At 43.0% G+C, this 24,484-nt stretch overlaps 1 protein-coding gene across 2 annotated transcripts in view; it reads right to left on the reverse strand.

Annotated features, from left to right (window-relative positions):
* SHROOM3 (shroom family member 3) overlaps positions 1-24,484 on the reverse strand; it is a gene marked incomplete at its 5' end in the record, with an annotated part of 281,625 nt that overhangs the window by 124,429 nt on the left and 132,712 nt on the right. The gene's annotated exons all lie outside the window — the stretch shown is intronic.

A 24,484-nucleotide genomic window follows, 5' to 3' on the forward strand; every position in this document is an offset into this window, starting at 1 on the left:
AAAGGGATGAAATAAATTCTTCTGTCTGTACCCCAGTTTTCTATAATCCAAAAATCATGTCCTGATGTATTCAAAACCTGGCCTGAACAACTCAGAAAGTGTTTTCGGACGCTCCCTTTGAGAGCAGGTCAGTTGATTCTCACTCTGGCTTTTATAGTAAGGGAGGCAAGTGCTGCCAAAATTAACACGTTAGAGCTCCACTACCTGGATTTTTACTCTGAAAGAAACAGTTGGTGGCAGAAATGATCTTTCACCTTGCCTCTTTGTTATCACCTTCCCTATTCCATCGAATGAAACTGTACTAGTAAGTGCTCTAGGTGGGGCAAAGGAGAGTGCTGAGCTAGGCTTACTCCTGGCGTTGCTATAATCTAAATCTACTCCTAAATTTACTCTAGTTTTGGAAAAAATCATTTAACTTCCCCCAACCTCCCTTGTTTATCTATGAAGTGAGAACTCTTTAGTAGATGACCTCTAGCTCTAACTGTGCATGGTGTGGAAATATTTTGTATCCAGTAAGTACAAAACAATTAAACTAATTGGTGGACTGGTTATGACTGGTGCTGTCCTACTATCGTCAAAAGACAATAGAAGGCAGGGTCAGAGGGCTGGGATGAGTCCTATGTCGCAAGTTGCACCTTCTAACTTCCAGAGATTAATAACTTCTCCTGGGTTATTTCATGGTTTAAGTACAATATATGTACTAAAGACTGCAAAATTTCTATCCTCAGCCCAGTTCCCAATCCTGAACACCAGATTCATATACCCAACTGCCTAACCAACATCTTCACATGATATCAATAGACATATCCACTTTAATATATTTAAATACTCTCTCCAAAGTCTGTTCACCTTGTCATCTCTATCTCAGCAGACGGCAATTCTATCCACCTGGTGCTGATGCCTAAAACCTGAGTCCTTTCTTTCTCTCATTTTACATTTAATCTTCCCACAGATACTGTTGTTTCAACCTGCAAAACAGATCCAGAATCCAACAGCATCTCACCATCTTCTCTGTTATTATCCAAGTCCAATTATCGCCCTCTCTCTCCTGGACCACTGCCATAGCTTTCTGACTCAAACTGCTGCTTGCGCCCTCACCTCCCACCTCCAGCCTTTTCACAGCCAGAGTGATTCTTTTCTTTAAATCCTCACCCGAGGATATGTTTTTATTGATAATACAGGGAGAAGAAGGAAGAGAAAGGGAGAAAGGGAGAGAAACATTAATTGGTTGCCTCCTGTATGTGCCCTGAAAGGAAATCTAATTTACAACTTAGGTATGTGCCCTAACCAGGAATTGAACCTGCAACCATTTTGGTGTCACTAACTGAGCCTCCCAGCCAGGGCACCAGAGTGATTCTTTTAAAACATTAGCCAAATCACGTCAATCCTCTGTTCCAAACCCTGTAATGGTTCCTCATTTCTCTCAGAGTAAAAGCTCAATTCCTACTCCTCTCCACCCACCTGTCATTGCTTTGCCCTGCTCTGCTACTGTTCTCCCCTGCTCACTCTGCTCCAGCCACAGTGGCCCCCTGGCTATTTCTCAGACACACTGAGCACACGCCTGCCATAGGGCCTTTGCACAGAAAATTTCCCTTGTTCAGTGTCTGCACGGCTGCCACCCTCACCTCCTTCAAATGTCACTTCTGCACTGAGTCCTATCCTGACTTCCTTATTAAAATTACAACCTGTCCCCCTCCTTCCTAACCCAGAATTTCAGATTCCCTGCTTCATTTTCTCCCCATGCACTAATCTTCTTTATAATGTAGTTATGTGTTATGTTTAATATTTATAGCCTGTACCCCTGTCCTGAATATAACCTCAACAAAGGCAGGGGTTTGGTATGTTTTGTGTTCAGCATAGATACTCAATAAATACTTGTTGAATGAAGAATGAGTATCATTATGGGTTAGAAATATCCCAATGTCTGTGTATCCACTGCGCCCACGCCCTAGACGCGCTGGTCTAAGATCCACTGAGCATTGTCCAAATTCCCTTTGGGTTGATTCCATCCTATGATCCAGAATCTCATGAGATGTAACCTGCTCATTGAACCAAAATGGCACATAAAGACAATGATTGCTTTCTTTGGTTTTAAGACTATTTTCTCCATTGAACCATGGATTTCCAAAATAGGGGGAAACCCAATGATCCACAATCAATTAAATTGCTAATAATGAAAGAAGTTGCCAAATAATATTCTAATGTAAGATCTAGTCTCCTTTCCTGGACTTCTTGCCTAACACTAACTTTAACTCCTTCATTTTTTTTTTTATATCTAATCTTCTAAAACTTTTAAAAGCCATTTCTACATTTCTGTAGGGAACTCACATCTATCCTTCCAATGCCTCTTCACACAGACTTGTTAATCTGTCCAAGTGTTATAAAGAAGATTTCTAATTCCAAATGATGTGCCTGGTAACCCAATACAGAGAAAGGAAGTGGACTCATTTGAAAGGAGATTACCATCAAAGGGGAGGCTGTCAGTGTCAGATGATGGTAATTTCCTTGGTTCTAGTATTTACAGCTTCATAGGTTGGAGTCAACACCCATCTTCTGAATCACCTTTGTTCGTGAAAAGCAGTAGTAAGACAAGGCTTGTATATGCCCTTAACCCTTTGATACACACGGGCTTTGTGGATAATCTTAGGAAAAACTGCCGATTGCCGCGGACTTTCAGAGAGTTTAAAACAGGCATTTCCCCCAAATTTGTGTCGCCTCCATCACCATGAACAGAATACAAGCAATAGAGGAGAATATGAAAACAAACCATAAAAAACAATAGAGAACACAACACCAGAAAGAATCTCTACGCAGCGGGCATGTCATTGGCATAACTTACATAAGTGTAAGACCTGACACTTAGGCTTCTTACAGGATCGAACTAAGTCAGCCAGAAGTCCCTGAAAGATATAAGTGTTGGGTTGTATCTTATTTTGAGAAATAAAACCACAGCTTCACACAAAGGGGCCTTTTCACTTCCAATAATAATCACTGCACTTAGGTTAAGGATGGATGATAGGTCATAAAGGTAAAAAATATAAACCAGATGCTGTTATTCCTTTTAACTTAGGGGAAAAAACCCATTAAAATCCATTATACACTACCTCAAAAATGTTTGCAAATTTGTCAAGTCTCATTTGGCTTTAACACACGCAATCTTTCCAATGTTCAATATTATCATTAAATCCAAAAAGGATTTGAGGCAGCTCTGAAATAATGCAAAAGACATCCTCCATATTAATTCAGATGGGCTCTTAAACTAATTCATTTCAAACACTTCATTCCAATTTCAGCTTGGCTTTTGCAAGAAGGGCCAAACTTTAAAAATATCATAATAACCACTCTTTACAAACAACAACAAATGTGACAGAGGAGGGGGGAATGGCACCCATTTTTGACCTGTAGTGATAACTGCCCTGGCTGGGGATTCTCATGCCCCACACCCACGCTTGGAAACCCAAATAACAGGACTCCAGGCCTTCAGCAACCGCTCAGGCTGGAGCAAGCGCGGCCCATGCTTCATCTCCCGGGAAACTCAGAAACTTCCCAAGAATGAAGTTGCAGCAGCGAAGCAGGCAGCGGAGCGAACCCTGGAGCTCTAATACACTGTCTTTTGCAGACAACAGTGCTTCAGTGTCAAAGCCACAAGACCAAGGGCAGGCGCCGCATCCAGAAGAAAACCGCTCTCAGCAAGCGCAAAACAGTGATCACAGGGAGGGGGAGCGCAGCGCTGCGAGGTCTGAGCGCAGACCGGGCCTGGAGTCCTTCCGCACTTGGCATTTTAATGAGAGTAAAGAGGAAATGGGAAGGTTTTACGGTAATTGTATTTATGTGTTAAAAATACCCAGTGACTCTTTTAGAATGTTCATGTCTCTCCAACATGAACAGATATTTTGTAAATATTTGGTTAGAAAAACGGAAATAACCTAAAGTTAAAATCCATGTACATGAATTACAAGTACTAACATGCTAGGATTAAAAATAAAACTGAACAGGAGTTTAGACTTGGACTACACTCTCTCCACGGAGCGCCTCGGAAAGAAAGCACCAGCTTCTCCGTTATGGCCATGGGAGTGAGCAGGACATTTATTTGCCCTTTCCTCCCCTACGGCCTCTTATTTCACATTCCTGCAGTGTTCTCTCGGCTCCACACTCGCAGCTCACACTGCTGAAACATTCTTTGGTGTTTCCTGCAAAGCTGAAGCTAAACAGGAAAGAGGCAGAAAAAGGTTTTGAAGCATAATAATGAATCTCGAAAGAAAGTCGTTTTGCATCGTGTTTGTCCTGTTGTATCATAAATCAGCGAGTGAGATACAAGACGCCTTATTGAGCCCATTCATTAGGAGCTGGACATGGGAGGCGGGGGGAACTTCACTTAAAAATACTGAGCCGAATAATCATTTTTAAAATATCATCTTTCCTAAAAGAAATATTTTCTCAATTGGATAAGGAAAACACAGAATGCTCTTGCGAACGCCTTGAAAAGGCCCAGGTCATGGTGCGGGCCACAGAGTAAATGCAGGAGCGGAGGCCAGTGCTTTCCGTGGGGCCCCTGGCAATGAGCTCTCCAGCCAGGAGTCGAGTTTTATAAACTGCTAATTGACGGGCAGACTTGGCTCTGCAAGGGAGTTTACAATTTGACTCATGCTTACGGTTTCTGTCCTCAACAGGCATTTGTGGTCCGAGTGCCATCAGACATTCTGAGAGGTCGTGTTCTGAGTGATAAGGTTACACATTCAGACTCGGTGGACTTCTTGCCTTGCTGTCCACAGGCTTGGGACAACAGGAGATACATGTTTAGGAAGAAAGGAAAGAAGGAATGAAGGAAGAAAGGGAGGGAGGGAGGGTGGAAGGGAGGAAATGACAGAAGAAAGGAAAAAAATCACAATTGATTTCAGTATGGCAAAGTAGCCCACCCTTAAAAGAAGAGTCATAAAAGAAATCAAAAGCATAAAATAAGTCTTATAAAAATCTTTCCCCTAAAATCAACCAATATATCACCCAAAGAGTAAACAGAGGTGAGCTGTAAATCTAATTCTGCCTAATGCATTCCTGGACTTTCTTCCTGAGAGCAAATGCCACTGAGAAATGAAGGTTCTGGAACCCAGACACCTCAGGGGTTAGAGAAAAGCTGACCGCAGTGATTGTCATCACCAAGATAAGATCACCTGCCCTCTTCAGTAGCTTTAATAGCTAACGGCCCTCCTCTGATGCTCAAAACCATAAACTGAGAACAAAACAAAACAAAAAAACCCTTTGCGTTTAGCCATCACCTCCCACAATTTTAGCAAAGAAGGCATAAGGAATGATAAAATATTCAGGACCACAATAAGATTCACCATTCCATCCATTAGTCTTTGCTGGCCAACTTAGTTCCCCATGGCCTCCTTGCCTCAATCAAAGGGAAAATACGCCTTCCAGATCCCATTATTCTCCCAGGATTTGTTCTTTCTCAAACCAACTCCCTGGAAGACGGTCTATATTTGTTTAGAGAGAGTTCTGGAAAGCTAGAGGTCGGTCCTTCCTGCCCCTGAGAAATGAACTAGCTGGAAACCTAGTGGAAACTTTGGTAGGAATACTACGATGAATAGTTAAATATTTACAGCATAAGAACCAGTTCATTTGAAAACAAATGTACAAGTGCCTGGCTTCGTTCCCTGTCTCAGGAACCAAGAATGCTCCCTTGCTGAGAGCTGCCATTTTACTGACATTCAAGTGAGAACGGACGCCAGGAAGCCTGAGGAGGAGTGAGCACAGCCACTATAGTTCTGCAGACTGGCATCGTGTTAGACGAGTTCATTCTGAGGGAGCCACCCTCTGAACCACAAATCCCCAAAGAAGAAACGTCTAGGGGAGAAAAAGCAAAACCAATAAAATTTGACATTAAATGCAGGCATGCCCCTATGAAAACTTATCAGTCTACTCATTCCATTGCCCCAAACGAAATAGGATATAAAAAAAGGTGAAGAGCATGGCCAGTGTGGCTCAGTTGGTTGAGCATCATTCCATGTACCAAGAGGTCACTGGTTCGGTTCCCGGTCAGGGCACATGCCTGAGTTGTAGACTCATGTTTCTATCTCTCGCTCCCTTCCTCTCTCTCTGAAAAATCAGTAAAAACATTTTTTTTTTAAGTAGAAAAATCCAAATTCTATCAGACAAACAAAACACTGCACTATATTGAAACCCGCTTCCCTCCTAAGGGAGAAGGAAAAGGGAAGAGTGGAGGGTGGAAAGTAGAGCTTCTCTCAGACAGTTGTATAAATAAATCATAACCCCTGAAGCTCCGTGTCTGAAGTTTGCTTTAATGCGAAGGGGGTGGCTTGGGGATGCGTAAGTGTACAAAATGATTTTTAGAAATGCCTCTTCGGACCGTCCGTGTTTGGCTGTATTTGGTGGGAGCCAGTTCAACTGGTCTGAAGGGAGCCTTTGGGAGGTCGGTCTAACGCCCTCCAGTCACTTTGCCTCTAACAGTCAGGTCCCCTGCGTGGCGCTGTGCTGCATGACTTCCTGGAGACCGTGTTGGCCACGTGCGAGGCTCCCAGCGGGGCTGAGACTCTGCCCTTGATTGACAGGAGGCTTTAGGAAAAACACTTGGCACTCAGATGCTCTTGGAGATGACAACAGTAACACAAAGGAGAAAACCACAAAAATGTAACTGAAGTCAGCTTCACTTTTCTGCTCTCCATGCCAAGGTGCTGCTTTGTGAGTTTGCATTCCCCCGTGAGGGCTGAATGCTTGGGGATTTTCACGTGAGTCACCCTCGTCCCTTCAGATCACATAATGGGGCAGATAAGGTGCTGCTCCTGGCAGAACCTCAGCTACGAGGCCAGAGGTCTGACCCAGGGAAAAGTGCCCTCTGTCCTTTCATCTGCTGCTGGGATAGAAGTGACTGTTGGATGACTTAAAAGATTCATTAGAGCCCTAGCCGGTTAGGCTCAGTGGATAGAGCATCAGCCAGCATACTGAAGGATCCCAGGTTCCGTTCCGGTCAAGGGCACGTACCTCAGTTGCAGGTTCCTTCATGGCCCAGGCCCTGCACAGGGCACATGCAGGAGGCAACCAATCATGTATTTCTCTCATATTGATATTTCTCTCTGTCTTTTCCTCTCTCTTCCATTCTCTCTAAAAATATAATCCGGTGAGGGTTAAAAAAAGAAAGAAAGATTCATGGGAGAGTAGGGAAATGCCTCCACGCTAGGATGAAAGACCGAGAATTATGCAGGAAGACAGTTGTGGGCCCCTCAGTGTGGTGACCCTGCACCCCCATCTTCTCGCTGCCTCTACAGCAGGACATCTCCAGGGACCCCTCTGCCCTTGGCCTCTTCCTCCTCCTCCACTTACATTTAGTAACCCCCTCAGTCAGGCTTTGGAGGTCATGGTTGTCCAAACCGCTCCCCCTCAATTGTCAAATCTGGCTGCATCTTCTCAGGGTCCAGCCCCACCCCTCTTCAAAGTTGGCATTGCTGACCACGCCCTCCCCTTACAGCAGTTCCTCTGGCCAGGGCGTTGTTATTCCTCCGTTAGTCACTTTTGCTGTGTTTTTTCTTCATCTGATTACCAGATGCAAACCCTCCTCTCTTTGCTGCTTCAGCTCTCTTCCTCGGGGCTCTCAGCATTCTCATCTTTAACGGTCACCTCTACGTAGATAATTCCCAAATAGACAGCGTTGCTTCAGATGCCTCCCCCGGCTGTGGCCTGCATTCCCAGGTGACTGTTGGACACCTTCACCAGCAGAGCCTAGGACCAGGTTGAGATCAAAATCTTCAACCTTCTCCAAACAAAAAGTCCCCCATCACCCTCCTGAACCTATTTCTACTGCTGACCTCACAATTCCACAGGTCATTGTGCTTCAAACATCCCTCAAAACAGTGATCAAATCCTACAGTTTCTTCAAGCCGGCTGGGCCCAGCCACCCTGTCTTTTATTCCTAGTATCATATCACCAACCTAATTCAGATCTTCGTTGCCTTTCCTTTATACTCCATGTCTTTCCCCGACAATAAACCTATTAGCCGCCTTCCCACTGCCATTCAACAGTATGAATCCCGCGTTTGCACTGAACTTCTCTCTCCATACACTTCACCACCCACTCTCGCACTCTGTGAAAATAAATGAACAAGAGACCATGGGATTATTTGGCATTTTGGAAATTTTAAAAATAGGCGGATGCTTGTATGTTTACAAGTTTCACTAAGGTGTGAGGATATGTGGTCAATGGCTTCATTAAAGCTCTTTAAAGGCAGGCTGCTCCCCGCGGACTGGATGGGGGGGGGGGTCCCCGTAGAGACTCATCTCCCAGGTCCCAGCACCATGACACAGGGATTCACCATGTGACTGCAGGGCTCAGCCTGACAACTCTCAGAGCAAATCACCCTTCTCTCAAGCACAGGAAGGTCAGAGGTCAAATGAAGTGTCCTCAGTATTTTACTGGAGAGGGGAAATTATAGTCTTCAAAAGTGACAATTTCATGAAAGACAAAGAAAGATAGTGCACATGTTCCAGATTAAAAGAGGCTAAAAAGACATAACTAATTTCAATACCTAGCCCATGACTGGGTCCTGTATTGGAAGGAAGAAATATGCTATAGAGGACATTATTATGTCAGTTAATAAAACTGAAGTACAGACAGTAAAGTTTTGTATCTATGCTCAAGTTATAGAGCTGATCATTGTACTACAGTTATGAAATAGAATATCCCGATTCTAAGGAAATACACACTGGAGTGTTTAGAAGTAAAAGAACCATTCTGTAACTTACCCTCAAGCAGTTCAAAAAATATTATAGACGGAGAGCACATATGACAAAGAAAGTGGGGTAAAAAGGCATCTGGGTAAAGGATACGTGAGTGTTCTGTGCACTATTCTTATTCTTACAACTTTTCTCTAATTTTAAAATGATTCTCAAATAAAAATTTTAAAAAATTTATTTTTTATTTCTTTTTACATATTTTTATTGATTTCAAAGAGGATGGGGAGAGAGAGTGTGAGATAGAAACATCAGTGATGAGAGAGAATCATGGGTTGGCTGCCTCCTGCATGACCCCACTGGGGATCAAGCCCACAACCCAGACATGTGCCCTGACCAGGAATGGAACCCTGACCTCCTGGTTCATAGGTCGACACTCAACCACTGAGCAACACTGGCTGGGCAGATTTTAAAGAATTAAATCCTCATATCTGTATTATTGATAAGCAGGGTAGCCCTGCACAATGCAGAGAATAAAAAAAGGTATGAGGAATGAATGTCTATTGCATAAACCTTCTTTACTTTAGTAACTGTGTATGTAACATTTATGTTCATGACATTTCAACTTTCCATGCTTTCCAAGATCTGTTCTTAAATTCAGCTCAAATTATACAAATGTGAAGAAAACTTGAGGATAGCATAATAAAATATAAAATATAAATATATGTTATATTAAAAATACAATTTATATGTAAGTACATATGTGTTTATTAGTTTTCAAATTGTCATTCTAACAGTTCATATTTTAGTGCTAAAAATTTAGGTATCTTAAATTTAGATTATTTAAATTAGGATTCTATGTATTGATTTCTTGGTTTAAAAGAATAGAATATTTTTATAAGTATACTATGAGGCTGAGACTACATCTTAGAGAACTAAATTATTTGATGATTAACAAAACAAGGCCCTTAAAAGGTTAAATTATATCTCTGCAATGTAGTAAAGTAGCCAAACTTATTAGTACAGGTTGAAGCCTGAAAAATACCTAACTATGGTCAAAGGCAAATTTCCTTAGAGAACAAAAACTTCCTTTAATCCTTCTATCAAAAGTATCATTATGCTCTGGCCAGTGTGACTCAGCTGTTTGGAGCATCATCCTGTGTATAAGGGTTACAGGTTTGACGCCCAGTCAGGGCACATACCTAGAGTGCGGGTTCAATCCTCTATTGGGATGTGTTCAGGAGGCAACTGATTGATGTTTCTTTTCTCTCTTCCTCTCTCACTGTCTCTCCCCTCTTCTCTCTCTAAAAATAAATAAAAACATATCCTCTGGTGAGGATTTAAAAAAATTTTTAAGAATATAATTATTCTGACAGAGTCTATAATGTCACCAGCATAGAGAGGAAAACATTCAGTTAAAGTATTTATACCCCATTCGAACATCAACATGGACTATTCTTTGATCTAAATAGATTCGTGAGGGGAGAAAAGTGAAATTGGGCCCTAGCTGGTTTGGCTCAGCGGATAGAGCGTTGGCCTGTGGACTCAAGGGTCCCAGGTTTGATTCGGTCAAGGGCATGTACCTGGGTTGCGGGCACATCCTCAATAGGGGGCGTGCAAGAGGCAGCTGAATCGATGTTTCTCTCTCATCAATGTTTCTAACTCGCTATCCCTCTCCCTTCCTCTCTGTAAAAAAATCAATAAAATATATATATTTTTTAAAAAGTGAAATTGGGCCCATCAGGTCAGCTCTGAAGCACAGCCTATCGTTCTGCTCTAAGCAGTAACATCAGCACGGCAGCAGCATGACTGATCGCATACTCTGTGCCATGCTCAGCTCTGAATGTTGTCTATGCCCTCCACCCTCTTATTCTTTCCACAAATTGTAGGAGGTAGATACTATCATCAATCCCACTTCACAGATGAGGAAACTGAGGAACAGAAAGGTTGAATGATTTGCTCAAGGTCTAGTCTAAGACAGAACTAGGATGTGAACACAGACAATCTGGCACCAGCATCGGTGCTCTCCATCACTAGTTTATTTATTTATTTCATTTTCATTTATGTATTTTTTAATTAACATGTTTTATTGATTTTAGAGAGAGAGGGAGAGAGACAAAGAAACATCAATGAAAGAGAAAAATGTCACCTGCCACCTGCACGCCTCCTACTGGGGATTGAGCCCAGGCATGTGCCGTGACTGGGAATCGAACCGGTGACCTCTCGGTGCACTGGACGAGCCCAAGCAACTGAGCCCTACTGGCCAGGGCTAGTTGTATTTATTTAGATAAAATACAAAGCAGACCTATTCCGTTTTCCCCTATGCAGTAACATGATTTTTAAATAGACAGTCACTTGACTTTGACTTCTGAGGTTTCCTCACATTTCATATTGCCTATATTACCTACTTAACTTCACTATCTGTTATACGTTAATTTCTGCATTAGGGAAACCCCACTGGTAGGCAAAGAAGCCAGATTACTGTTTTTAAAACATGATTTAATATCCAGGAAACAGAAAATGCAGGAAGGTTGAACCTTTCAGGATTCCATGCCAGATTATTAGAATCATAGAATCTCAAGGTTAGATAAGGAGAGAGAGAGAGAGAGAGAGAGAGAGAGAGAGAGAGAGAGAGAGAGAGACGTCATCTTACCTCAGCCCTATAGGGTGCCTGAATCTCTTTTAAAATATCACCACCAAGCCATTGTTTAACCCTGACTCAAAGCCTCTTCTATTTTCAAACAACTCTAATTAGAAAACTCTTCCTAATGTCACACCTAATTTCTCACTCCCTTTCGCTTCCACCAGTTGGTCTGGAGTCTAATCCTGCTTTCACTTCTTGATCTTTGATGTACTGAATGGGAGACACAACTCCGAGTCTCCTGTGAGATAAATATACCCAGATGTGATGACCACAAACCTTCAGAATTAGATTCACACGAGGTTCCATGAGGTGAAGGCCTTATCTTCCTCACTTCAGGCACCCCTCATATTTTTATGGAGCAACCAGACTGTGCTTTAATCCTATCACCTGACCAAAACCCCAAATCCCTATTAATTCTGCATTTTATGTAGCAACACCATTCAACTGGAACAATTACTGGAAGAAGTGCTTCCCCCCTTTCAGAACCTGCCCATGGGCACCTTTCCGAGGTTTAGTACCGTACATGCCAGGGGTGCCTCCCTGCGGCCCCTTTCCCTTCACATGACTCCACCAATGGGCTCATGCTCCATCACCTTTAACACTCCTAGCTGTTAAACAACCATGAGCAACAGGATGATAATTTACTTTCAACTCCAGACAGGATTTGTAAACACCGTGATAAATGAGGAGAGGCAGGAAAGCTACATTCCTCTAGCAAGTCCTCTTAAATGGAAACATGCTGCATTTCAGCGTCAGTTGGCATCAATCATTCATTCCCAATCAGGACTGAACTTACCCAGATTCCCATCAGGCACTTTTCCCATCTGGTCCCCTGAAGAGCACATGTCAGTTGAAATTACAGGGAACCAATCAGTCACTGTGTCCCAGAAAACAAGAGGACTGATTGCAAATTCATTAACTAAGCTTTTGGTTGAAGGTGGTACAAAATGCTCTAAGTAAAGGTACTTTGGGGGGGGGGGGGGGACGGGCGTTGGAGCGGGGAATGTGATTTTTAATGCCAAAAGTTTAGACATGTCTTCAAATGTGCTTGACCTTCCTGTGGTCTCTTGTGTTCTTGCTCTTTTTCTCCTTATTGCATGTTCATTCCCTCAAGCCGCAATCCTCAGCTAGCTTCCTCCTTTGCACCCTGCTGAGGTCAATTGGTCTCAGAGGACAAACAGGCATTTCTCTGGGGGTGACACGGAGCTTAACTCAATCTTTTCCGGAGAAGGGGGGGCGGGGGGAGGGGGGAGTGGGTAAAGGCCAACTGCAGAAAACCATCTGGATCCACTCACAGCCCCACTCCTTAATGCCCTTACTCAGGACACAACTCATCCATGAGCTTCCCAAACCCTAGACCAGCATCTGCAAAGAGAATTTGGCTCACAGGCTTGTTTTGGTTGGCCTGCACTGGTGTTAGTCCACACAGAGCTTTCAATTTGAACACTTAATCATTTAGGATCACTCACATAAAAATCCAGATTTCTGGCAACACTGGGTCTGCCTTCCTTCATAATAATAACCCATTCGAGTTGAGAATCAGCTGCCCTCTTTCGATGGAGCATGAACCCACCAGTTTCCCCTAGTCCTCACCACTCCCCGTTGTGCTCTTGGGGAAAGGGCCATTTACCTTTTGTACCTTGACCACTTTATTCATTTGGGTTTCTTCCTTGCTCTGACAGCCATTTAAGTTTACAAGCCTGGTAGATATTCTGTCAAAGACTATTAAATCTGTGTTCCTGTCTGTAAAATACGAGGACTGGTCTTCCAGCTCCATGCTTATATGATTTCGTGGGTGGCTGAGCAAAGGGGGTATCATGCTATCTTTGATCCCATTTCCTCAGTAGAGAGGAAGACATAGCATGACCAGTGACCCATGTGAATGAGCGACTAACTACTCCCCCAGCCCTTAGGTATGCCCTTACTTTAACCTAAGGATGGCCCTTCTCTTCCTTGCCATCAACAAGAGGAGCCAAATGGAAGTTGAAGATGAAGTTCAGGTTTGAATAGGTGGCTTCCATCAAAGTCCTATTTGATTTTTCTAACTTACATGCCAACCTGCCCACCTGTAGTATGTTCCCAGGACCACTTGAGGGCATTTAATCAAAGCAAAGGGAAGATATATTAATGAACTTGGTAAGACATTTCTCATGTAATGTTGCTACATGACTCCTTGCAATATCGCAGCTCTGTTATAATTCTAATAGTCTACAGTAAATGCTTTATGTGAGCTGTACATGTGTTTATAAAAGTTGACAGAATAAAATAACAGCTTGCCTTGGCAAGGAATATTGTCAGTGGCTATGTAAGGTAGAAAGTTGAGAACTCACAACATTTTCTAACAATTGGAGCTATGCAAATAAGGAATGAGCTGACTTGTCAGGTACTGAGCTCCTTGACCCTGAAACTATGCAAGGAGAAGTTAGAAGCACCTCTGTCCTAGATGTTATGGAGGAGTTTCCTGCATTGGACACGGTGGTGGGGTGGGGGCTAAGAAAGTGGGAGTTGGGGAGAATGTTGGACTACCTATCCTATTACACCCCCTCTGACTCCATATGCTGGGAATTCTTCCTTCTCCCTGTTACGTTTTCTCTTTAACTTAGAAGCCCACTGATTTACTACTGGCCTATATCACAAGATGCTGGAATGAGTGATGGTAGTACATGGATTAGGCTCTCAGCTGGTATTCAACAGTGCTTGTTTTAAGAACCTAAGTTTATAACTTTGTACTTTTCATAGTATTTGTGACATGTGACTAAATCTTGCCTGAAATGGGTGTTGCTTTTTTGCTAAGTTCTTTTTCAGTACAGAAATTTTAATAATAATAGCAACTGGCATAAAATCTGAAAGCCCCTAGCGCTCTGCTCAAACACGCCTAAGCCTGGCCGTAACCCCCAGAGGCTACTTAGCATGTCACCGGTTGTCCCCTGGGATTCACGAGCAATTCTACAGGAAAGTAAAACTCACAGCTAACACATCATTTCGATTTGTCTCCATAAAGCTTTAAGTATTCCTATATCATGAGCACTGCTTCCATTCATTTTTTCTTGTTTGGCTAAACAAACTAGCTCTACATCTAATATTATTGTCTTAATTAGCCAGAGATTTAACTAGAAAATCCTGCCTTAGGAGACAGAAGATGCGTCAGAAGCTGCACAGAGATGAAAATGTTGCTGCTATTTTCTGATGTTGTATTAATGGGCATTGCCATATCAGGAAGAAAAAATACCTCCAAAACAAAATGCAGAATTTCCCCAGAGAGGGTTTAGAGTAGAGGAATAAAAACAAGTGGGGTTTAGAACAAAGAGAGGTGGGGGTGGGGTGAGCAGAGGTGGACAAGATGTTTGGATTTTTACAAAATGTGTCTGAGCAAGTTTCTTTGAGCAAAATGCAATTAAGTTGTTACAAGAATATTCCAAGAAGCAGAGTGCATCTTATTTGACATCTGACTGATTCAGCCTGTATTGTACAAACACACCTCCATGGCCGATAATGCAGACACTGGGTGAAGAAGGTTATAACTCTTTCAGGCCCCCCACCTCCCCACCCCCCACCCCCTGCAGAAACTCCAGAAGTTGGAATCAGCAAAAGATGAGCCTACAGGGAAGTCTTCCCAAGTCAGGCTCAGCTCGAGGCCAGGCTCCGTGGACCTGTTGCAAAGTTCCTGGTATGCTGTGTACACTAAGTAAATATTAAAAAACTTCCCGTCGCCCAGCTTAATGGGAACCCAAGGACACCGTGACCTCAAGAAGTTCTTATCGATGGAGAGCAAATATAAAACCACTAAGGACATTGCCCTAAGGTCCAGCCAGAAGGTTTACTACGTAAAAACTGGGTGTCTTAGTTCTTTGAGGGTACCACACTCCCCTTTAGCACCCAGAACATATTTCCAGAAATGATTTAATGTCACCTATCCATTTCCTCTCTTTTGCTGAATTGATCCCCAAAAGAGGTATCTCCCTTTTGCCCCTTCGCCTCTGCCATTACTCTTAGAAAAAAAATTCAGCATTCCCGATAAGAAATAACCAAAACAAGATCGTTTGAATTCCACTGAAACCCATTCATCATGTAGTGTTAAAAAAAAAAACCCAAAAAACCTTCCCACTCTCTATGTTAAATCATCAGGACAGGAACATGCACTTGGAGAGGAAGGGAGCACAGAGTTCACTGGAATTTGGAGCTGAGGCAAGAAGTGGCTTTAAAAAAATTACCTGAAGGTCTGGAGATGAAGAGTGGTGGTGGTGGTTGCACAACAACGTGAATGTACTTAATGCCACTAAATTGTACACTTAAAACTAAGGAAAACTAGTCAACTTTATGTTCCGTATATGTGTTAGTCTGCTTTTGCTATAACAAAACTAGAGGCCCGGTGCATGAAATGTATGCGGGGGGTGGGGGGGTGGGGGGAAGGTCTCTCAGCCCAGCCTGCACCCTCCCTCTCCAATCTGGGACCTCTAGGGGGATATCCGACTGCTGGTTTAGGCCCAATCCAGCAGTTGGACATCCCCCTCGCAATCCAGGAGACACTGACTCCTAACCACTCACCTGCCTGTCTGCCTAATGCCCCTAACTGCTCCCCTGCCTGCCTGATTGTCCCTAACCGCCTCTGCCTGCCTGCCTAGTCACCCCTAACGGCTCTCCCCTGCCGGCCTGGTCGTCCCCAACGTGCATATGGCTGGGGTCTCTCAGCCTGGGCCTGTGCCCTCTCACAGTCCAGGAGCCCTTGGGGGATGTCCTCAGGGGAGTGAGCCTAAGCCAGCAGTCAGACATCCTTAGCTCTGCGCTTGCCAGCCATGAGCCCAGCTCAGGGCTTCTGGCTGAGTGGCACTCCCCCTATGGGAGCGCACTGACCACCAGGGGGCAGCTCCTGCATTGAGCGTCATCCTCCTGGTGATCAGTGTCTGTCATAGCGACTGGTTGTTCCACTGTTTGGTAGATTTGCATATTAGCCTTTTATTATATAGGATACCATCAAGTGGATGGTTTGTAAACAACAGACATTTAGTTCTCACAGTTCTGGAGGCTGGAAGTCTATGATCAAGGCACAAGCAGATCCAGTGTCTGGGAGAGCCTGCTTCCTGGTTCGCCAATGGCTGCCTGTTTGCTGTGTCCTCACAGGTCAGAAGGGGTGAGGGAGGGCTCTGAGGGCTCTTGTATGAAGGCACTAATCCCATCACGAGGGCTTCAACCCCATGATTTAATCACCTCACAAAGGCCCCCCACCTCCAAACATCATCACATTGGTGATTAGGTTTCAATATATGAATTTAGGGGTAAGGGGACACATATTCAGCCTATGTTAGTATACTTTACCATATTTTTAAAAATCCCCATGCAAGGATATATTTTTATTGATTTTAGAGAGAGAAAGGGAGAGAAAGAGAGAAACATCAATGTGATAGAGAAACATTGATTGGTTGCCTCCTGTATATGCCCCGGCTGGGAATTGATCCCGCAACCTTTTGGTGTATGGGACAATGCTCCAACCAAATGAGCCACCCGATCAGGGCTACTACAATTTTTTTTTAATGGGAGAAAACTTACCTTTAAACTCCTCAAGCAACTCCCTCTCCTGTCCCCACCCACAGTGGAGGACAGGCTGAAGTGGCTAAACCTCACATCACCAGTCCTCAGAATCCTCGCCCTGCCTTAGCTGGGTCTGGAGAGAGCTGGCCCATTAGTGAGAAGTTGCACACAGAGTCCCTGCCCCTTCCCCCCAACCAGCTCTGGATCTCTCAATAAATAAAGTGGGAAATGATTTTGAGATTGGCTTAGAGAAGAATAACACCAGGATCCTTCTGCAGGGATGTCAACAGCATCCTATATTAAAGAGCTAATATGCAAATGGTTGTCACGCCCTCGCACCCGGGCTGGGGGGACCTGAGGCTGCGCCCCTTGCCCTGGCACCATGCTGGGGGACCTGAGGCTGTGCCCTCCACCCCAGGGGGGCTTGACGAGGGACCTGAGGCTGCACCCCCCACCTGGCGCTAGGCCTGGGGACCTGAGGCTGTGCCCCCCTGCCCTGTGGGGCTTGACAGGGATGGGGTTGGCTAGGTCTGGGTCTTGTGTGATTTTGAGGCATGTGCAGGTGGGTGGGGACTTGACTCTGGGTCCCATGGCGTGCCCCAGACTCTGACAGGAGGGAGATTTTCATATACATTTTAGTAATTCTCTTTCAACTCTGACAGTTCTATTATAGAGAAAGGGCAAATAGCAATATTAAAATATTTCCTCTAATTAATTCCTTTTAAATGTGCATGAATTTCATGCACCGGGCCACTAGTTTTAAATATAAAATGCCAGATTACAGACGAAAGATGGAAAAGCTAGGGACAGTTCTGTGGGGGTGTGGGGCATTTCATTGGAAAAAAATACATATATAAACAAGAATCACTTCAGGAGTTTATCAAGACACATGGCTATTTGAAAAATATGTAAAAGTAGATGGCATAAAACAAGGGGTGCAGTTATTTCTTCAAAACAGGAGACTCACTCTCCAAATTTCACGTTAATATGTATAATGCTAACCACTCTCCTCTTTTTTTGGTGCTTTAATTTCCTCATCATCAAAACAGAAAAACCCCTCAGAACCTACTGTCACCTTTTCAGAAAGCCACAGGAACACCTGTGGTCTAGAGAAATAAAACTCTTCCACAAATGCTTGCCTTCACTCGCATCTCAATGGCACATCACTCAGTGAAAGCAAACGAGTCAACATTCTCTGAAACGAAGCTGGTTTTCTTTGGCTAGACAACCACCACATGGCGGGTATTTTCTGTCCTGCTTTTATAATAAAGAAAGACGGGCACTGGCTTGTTTGCTTTGGTTTGACAGATGACGGTCAAGGGTAGCGGTGAGATTATATCCTCATTGTCCTTTGTGAAGGAAAACAACGCACCATCAAGTTTCCTTGCAGAAAATGCTTCGTCTTGCTCGCCTGGGGAATTCTTCAAAGCCCTTCGTCCTTTGCCCTCCAAAAGGTAAATAAAAATAAAGCAAAATGGGGACCAGGTGGCAAGAGCTGCCTGGAAGTTTGAGAATCTAAACTCAAGGCTAATATTGAAAAAGTAAGTTGATGCTGTGTCTTCTGTTAGTGTCAGTCGGAATCTAGGATGATGCGGGTATAGGATAGACCTACACTGGGTGAGTGTTAGAAAGGCATAGATGGGCACAAGGATTTTCTGCTAACCGTGCTCTCCACATCTATTCTGATTCAGATGGAAAGGAAGTTTACAATATAATTTGGCTTTTCATATATTTGAGAAACAAAAAGTAGGACTGTGATCCTGAGGGCAACAATGTTCAGTGACAGGTTCTAGAAATGTTCTGTGTGAACTAAGAGGTTCTGAGGGTCCAGGAAAGTGATTGCTTGGCTTCAGGAGGCTGAGTGTGTACTCTGTACTCCAGAAATGAAGCGACCGCCCTTCTCCCTTCAGCTTCCAGGGAATTAGAAGCATGTATGAGCTTTCCTAAGTGTAAATGGCTAGGAAAGAAGGGTGGTCTTGTTAACTGTATGTTCCAATTCACTTAATAGAATTTTCCAAATACAACTCACTAATTTTCAAAAATTAGAGTATCAGGAAGTGTACGTTAAACCAAACTATACTGAACATCATTTATAGCTTACTGATGCATACATAATAATGATAATTATTATTATTATAACAGCCACCACTTATTAAATGCTTGCTCAATGTCAGTGGTTCTCAAACTTCAGCAAGCATCAGAACTACCTCGAGGGCTTATTAAAACTCAAATTTCTGGTCTTCACCCTTAAATTTAAAAAAAAATTGTGGTAAAATACACATAAGATTTGCCATTTTTAACCATGTTAACTCTACAGTTCAGTGTGTTAAGTTCATTTACGTTGTTGTCAATCAATTGCCAGAATTCTTTTTCTTTTTTAAGATTTTTAAATTGACTTTTAGAGAGAGAGGAAGGGAAAGGGGTGGAGGAGAGAGATGAGACTGAAACATCAATTGGCTGCCTCCTGCATGCCCCTACCAGGATGGAGCCACCAACCCGAGCATGTGCCCTGACCAGGAATTGAACCGGCAACCTTTCAGTGCATAGGATGATGCCCAACCAACTGAGCTACACCGGCTAGGGCTCCAGAATTATTTCCATCTTGCAAAACTAAAACTCTATACCATTAAACAACTCTGCATTTTCCCCTCCCCCAGCTTCTTGCAACCACCTACCCACTTTTTGTCCCTATAAATTATACTATTCTAGTTACCTCATATAAATGGAAGCGATACAGTATTTGTCTTTTTGTGACTGGCTCATTTCACTTAGTACAATGCCCTCAAGGTTCATCCATTTTATAAGATGTATCAGAATTCCTTTCTTTTTAAGGTTGAATAATATTCCATCATATATACAAGGAGGGGCAAAATTGTTTTACAGTTGTTCATATGGAAAATAATACAATATTTAATAAATTACACAAGAATAAACTGTGTTTCATGTACTCACAACTGTAAACCTACCTTTGCCTCACCCTGCTAATATCATCTATCTATCTATCTATCTATCTATCTACCTATCAATCATCTCATTTTCTTTATTCATCAACTGCTGAAAAACAGTAGGTTGTTTCCATACCTTGGCTATTACAAATAATGCTGCTATGGCCCTAGCCCAGAGGTCAGCAAACTGTGGCTCGCGAGCCACATGCTGCTCTTTGGCCCCTTGAGTGTGGCTCTTCCACAAAATACCGACTTCTGCACATGGGCCACGAAGTTTAGATCGCACTGTATGTGTGCGCCCGCACATGGTATTTTGTGGAAGAGCCACACTCAAGGGGCCAAAGAGCCGCATGTGGCTCGTGAGCCACAGTTTGCCGACCACTGCCCTAGCCAGTTTGGCTCAGTGGACAGAGTGTCGGCCTGTGGACTGAAGGGTCCCAAGTTCGATTCTGATCAATGGCATGTACCTTGGTTGCAGGCACATCCCCAGTAGGGAGTGTGCAGGAGGCAGCTGATTGGTGTTTCTCTCTCATCGATGTTTCTCTCTCATCAATGCTTCTACCTCTCTATCCCTCTCCCTTCCTCTCTGTAAAAAAATCAATAAAAATATATTTTAAAAAAACAAAACAAAAACAAAAAACAAATAATGTGCTATGAACATGGGTGTACAAAGATCATGTGGTAAATCTTGTGTTTACTTTTTTCTGAGGAACTACTGCACTGTTTTCTACAGCAGCTGTATCATTTTACATTCCCACCAACAGTGCATAAGGGTTATGATTCCTCCACATCTTCTCCAAGACCTATTTTCTGTCTTTCTTTTATAGAGTAGCCATCCAATGGGTGTGAGATGGTATCATATTGTGGTTCTGATTTGCATTCCCTAATTATTAGTTGAGCATCTTTTCATGTGCTCATTGGACATTTGTATATCATCTTTGGAGAAATGTTTATTCAAGTCATTTGCCCTTTAAAAAATCAGGTTGTTTTGTTGTTGTTGAGTTCTATACATTCTGGATATGAACCCCTTATCAGATATATGATTTGTAAATCTTGCATGAGTTTATTCCACTAATAAGTGGGAAAGCAGGGACTCTCACCCAGCCGTTCTGACCTGGTTACACCATCTCTGCTACACTGAGTCAAATAAGGTCCACAGAGAATATTCACTAATGACCAAGTCAATGAACTTGAGAGAACAGGTGGTGCCTTGTAAGCTCTGTCTCTTTTTCTTTAAATCGGGACTAAAATTCTGGACTCTTTCCTTGGATGTTACATTCTAACATTATCCAGAGACATATAAGTACCATATGATTTCACTCATATGTAGAATTTAATGACCAAACTGAACTAACAAGCAAAACAGAGACAGACTCATAGAGAGCAGGCAGACAGCTTTGGTGGGGGTGGGTGTTGGAGTGATTGAGCAAAAAGGAAAGAAGGAGGAAGAACTCATGGATGCGGACAATGGTGTGGTGACTGCGGGAAGGAGAGGGGTGGGAGGAGGTGGAAGGGTAAGGGGGGATAAATGGTGATGGGAAAAAATTAAAGGAAAAAAAGATGAGGGGATAAAGAAAACGAATCTGCTCTAAGTCAATGGGGTAAATGGTGGTGGTGGTGAAGCAGGGGTGGGACACTCCACCAAGAACAGCTAGACCAGACCAGCCCGATGAATGAACTCAATCAAGAGCAAGATGTTTAGCCTTTAGCTTAGGCAAGTGTTGTGCCTTCCTCCCAAGGCTGTCTGTGTTTAGACATTTCCCCATTAGCAACATTCAGTCAGGACCTCAGCTGGCTCATAGAGGCCTTTCACTGTGTGCATGGGACAAGGCTCTCTCAGGACCCATGTAGCCAGCACTGCAGTGCCTGGCCAGGTCCTTCAGGGTGGGTGGGTTCCAGCCCCTGTGTGGACCCTGTGCAGTGAACACCTAGAGACAGAGTATAATAAGGTGGACAGTCATCACCACTGTTAATAACCCTAATAAAGGTTAGTGTTACTAGTGGTTAAGAAGGTATATATGGCCATAGGTAGGTAGGTAGATAGGTAGGTCGATAGATAGATAGATAGATAGATAAATAGATAGACAGGTAGATAGACAGATAGATAGATAATGGCCTCCTGTTTACTCATTTCCATGGATAACCAAAGGCTGGCACTAACCTAATGCCCATGATGGTTTTAAGTACTGAAGATAAAAACAATTCGTAGTTTAATGAATTTATCAACCTCAGTGTGTACCTCACGTCATCATGCCCAAATCAGTGACTTATTCTGATGTAAAGCTGGCTATTTAAGGACAGCCTAGCTATCCCTTGTTAGGCCTGAGAAAAAAAATCCACTCCTCACAGAAACCAAGCCTGGTGCTTTGTGCTGGACTTCGCAGCTGCAAAGCAAAAGCTTGGTGGTTCACAGCCACTTGTAAACAGAAAATGTGGAGGTCCCTGGATGAACACATGGGCTTTATTCATCTTCAGATGTTGACATTCCCCAGGGCACCACCACAACAACAGAATTAAGACGCAAAAGGAATTCAGAACCTTCCTTTGCTATCTCAAGCCTGGGAATCTTTTCAAATTTAAATGAATATCTGTCAAACTAATTAAGAGAAGATGCAATGCTCTCTTTCTGTGCTCATTAGAGAACAACTTACCCATCATAAATTCCTCAGGGAGTGGGAGTGAATAGGTCTCTACACTCTTGCTTAAGATGCCTGGCTTTGTCTATTTCCAGTTGGGCCTGTTTATCTCCTAGACCCAGAAAGACCACAAAGCATACCTTGAATCAAGTTTTAATTTCATAAAACAGAAATGGATAAGATTATGATGAGATGTTGCAACTGATGTTCTATAGTCAACAAAACTGGGGGAACTGACAAGTAATCATTCATATCTGAGTGGCACCTTTTCCCTCCCAAGATGTTTTATATTTATTAGCAGACAGTAACTCTTAAATGTTTCATACCCATGTGCACGTAAATATCAATATCACACATACATACACTTGACAGTTTCCCACCATTTTTGCGGATTTTGAAAATGATGTTCGGTAAACTGACTGGGTAAAATATATGCAAATTGTGTCAGAGTCTGGGTATAGTTTAACATACCAAGATCACTACCTGCATGCCCTACAGCATTTATTGGAATCCTGCCAGCTCCCCAGTACAATACTGTGTATGTAATTTAATGCATATGAATATAATTAATAATCTGGATAATTCTGCAGGCAGAGATTTTCACCCCCATTTTACAGAGAGAAGGCTGAGCTTTCAGAGCAGTTATCTTGTACCACACTGGTAAGCAGCAAAGTCAGTAGCAAGCATGGTGCTAAACATATTTGCTTGTTTAAAATACATGGTTTTATTGCCTTTAACAAATGTTGGTAAATCTGAAATGAAAAAGAATAATTCTGTATCTAAAATTTTAATATTAGAAAGAAATTTAATAGTAGCTATTAGAATTTCCATCAGATATCTATAAAGATACATTTGTGAAAACAAGAAATTTTCCATCTATTTAAAAGCCTACATTTAAAAAAAAATCTTTATGTTGAAAGTATTACATAGGTCCCGCCCCCCCACACCCGTCCCTCTCCCTGTAACCTCTTCCAGCCCACTCCCATCCTCCCCCTCCCCCAGGACCCCACCACCCCATTATCTGTGTCCACAGGTTATGCATATATGCATATAAGTTCATTGGTTGATCTCTCCTACCCACCCTCCCTTGTCTTCCCTCTGAGATTCAATAGTCTATTCATGGTTCTTGACTCTGGGTCTATTTTTGATCATCAGTTTATTTTAAAAGCCTACATTTTTTTCTTATTTTATTCATATTTCCCTTCTTCAGCAATCCCATTAGGTTCCCCCTGCTCCCACTGGCTGAGTTGCACAGTTCTCTTGAACACTTGGGTAGTTCTGTTTTACCATTTATTATTCTTTTTTAAAAAAAATTCTCCTGTGAGGATATGTTTATTGATTTTTAGAAAGAGAGGAAGAGAGCGGGGGGGGGGGGGGGGGAGAGAGAAAGAAACACTGATGTGAGAGAGAAACATCTATTGGTTGCCTGCCATACTCACCCCAACCAGGGATTGAGCCTGTAACCTAGATATGTGCCCTGACTGGGAATCAAACCAACCTGCAACCTTCTGATGTACGGGACGATGCTTCAACCAACTGAGTCACCCAGCCAGAGCAATCTTACTATTTCTTTATTATGTCTTCCTTTTGTTTATCTTAAATAGCATTACTGCAATTTCTCCCTCACAGCATACTTATAGTTTAAAGGAATACAGAACAGCTAAAGGGACATAGAATTTGAGGCTACAATCCTAGTCAAATTCAAGTCTAATTTATGGTGTTCGTTATCTTTCCAACTTTTCTTAGGATTTCTACAATGAGAACTAACTCTCTCTCACTAACATACAACCAAGTGGTGTTTTAAAACCTCTCTCTGGGCTGAATGTCATGGGGACATTATCATTTCCTGGGTAAATCTCAGCTCTGGATCTCTCCACTCTCGTATTTAATTAAAGTTCACTCCAATGCTGCCATCAGGCCATCATCTCCACTGCTGTGCCCACGCTATTGCAGTCAGCATGAAATAGGGCAACCCATCTCCTCACGGCAGGCAATCTTTCCGCACGTACCCTCACACCGAAGCTCTTATCACCATGGGGACGTGACTTT

This window comes from Myotis nattereri, assembly GCF_964212035.1.
Source record: "Myotis nattereri genome assembly, chromosome: 1".
NCBI classification, from domain to species: domain Eukaryota; kingdom Metazoa; phylum Chordata; class Mammalia; order Chiroptera; family Vespertilionidae; genus Myotis; species Myotis nattereri.